General features: G+C 47.3%; 1 protein-coding gene across 1 annotated transcript in view; it reads right to left on the bottom strand.

The window, feature by feature from the left end:
- Window positions 1-1758, bottom strand: part of PREX1 (phosphatidylinositol-3,4,5-trisphosphate dependent Rac exchange factor 1) — a 202532-nt gene that overhangs the window by 19071 nt on the left and 181703 nt on the right.

Here is a 1758-nt window from a genome sequence, read left to right as displayed (position 1 = left end):
TACGCGGGCCTCTCACCGCTGTGGCCTCTCCCGTTGCGGAGCACAGGCTCCGGACGTGCAGGCTCAGCGGCCATGACTCACGGGCCCAGCCGCTCCGCGGCACGTGGGATCCTCCCGGACCGAGGCACAAACCCGTATCCCCTGCATCAGCAGGCGGACTCTCAACCACTGCGCTACCAGGGAAGCTCAGGCCTCACCTTTGATCCTAAGCAGAGGGAGCCATCAAATGCTCTGTGACCCTTCCCTGAAAATCCCACCAGCAGGACTTCCCTAGTGGCGCAGTGGTTAAGAATCCGCCTGCCAATGCAGGGGATGTGGGTTCGATCCCTGGTCCGGGAAAATCCCACATACCACGGAGCAACTAAGCCCATGAGCCACAACCACTGAGCCCTTATGACACGACTACTTAAGCCCGCACGCCTAGAGCCTGTGCTCTGTAACAAGAGAAGCCACCTCAATGAGAAGCCTGCGCACCGCAATGAAGAGCAGCCCCCGCTGCCCACAACTAGAGAAAGCCCGCGCACAGCAACGAAGACCCAATGCAGCCAAAAATAAATAAATAAATAAATAAATAAATAAATAAATAAATAAATAAATAAATAAACTCCCACCAGCAACTTTGCAGATGTGAATACATTGTCCCTCCTGTAGGGGGCGTGACATATGGATACTCTTTATTTCACAGCCAAGCTACACACAGGCTCCAGAGAAAAGAAGGCAACTGGGAAACGTGGTCTATAAGGGCCATATGGTCTCAGGTACAACTATACACTCAACTCTGCTGCTGTACTGTGACAGCACCATAGACAACATGTAAAGAAATGGGTATGGCTGTGTTCCAATAAACCTTTATTTTTTTAAAAAAAAGCAATGGGCTGGATTTGGCCCATAGGCCCTAGTGTGTCAATCCCTGGCATAGAGTATAATTGTTAAGACTACAGGTTTTTAAGACAGACAGACCCCAGGTTCAAATCCCAATGCTATCATTTCCTAGTTCAGAGACCTAAAGCTAATTATTAAACCTCTCTGAGACTCAGTTTCCTCATCTGGAGTAATATCACTATCTATGTCCTAAGCTGCTGTAAAGATTAAGGGAGTTAAAATATGTAAAGTGCTTAGAATAGTGTCTGGTGCCTTGTAAGTGATCAGTAAACCCTGGCTGATATAATCCTACTACATCTCAATGAGGTCAGTATTATGATTAGCCCTATTTTAACAGGTGAGACCATCAAGGCTCAGAGAGGTTAAGTGACTTGCCTAAGGTCACACAGCTAGTAAGTGGCAGGGCCAGGATCAAACCCAGGCCTCCTGCCTCCAGACCCTACATTATTTTTCCTATTCTCATTGACAATTTCTATCATACACAAAGGGAGAGGGACCAATATCATGGCCCCCAGGTAACCAGCTGCCAGCTTCAACAGTGGCAACTCAGGTTCCACTTTTCTTTCCTCCATCTTTCCTGTTGCTTTTTCTTTTTCTGGAGTGTTTAAAATAAACCTAAGATATCATATAATTTCCCCTATAAACACTTCCATATGTGTCTCTAGCACATAAAGATTTATTTTTAAAGCAACGGTTCTCAACTGAGGGTGCTTTCTGTCCCCCACTCCCCCCACCCAGGAAACGGTTAGCAATTTAGCAAGTTTCCTCAGGCGCAAACATTTAGCAACGTCCAGAGACATTTTTAGTTGTCACAACTGAAGCAGGGCAGGGAGGGGTGGGCTAGCTACTGGCATCCAAGGAGTAGAGGCCAGGAAT

This window comes from Lipotes vexillifer, unplaced genomic scaffold, assembly GCF_000442215.2.
Source record: "Lipotes vexillifer unplaced genomic scaffold, Lipotes_vexillifer_v1.1 scaffold251, whole genome shotgun sequence".
Lineage (NCBI taxonomy): Eukaryota > Metazoa > Chordata > Mammalia > Artiodactyla > Lipotidae > Lipotes > Lipotes vexillifer.
The sequence above is the reverse complement of the archived record's forward strand: the minus strand, read 5'-3'. Positions and strand labels throughout refer to the sequence as shown.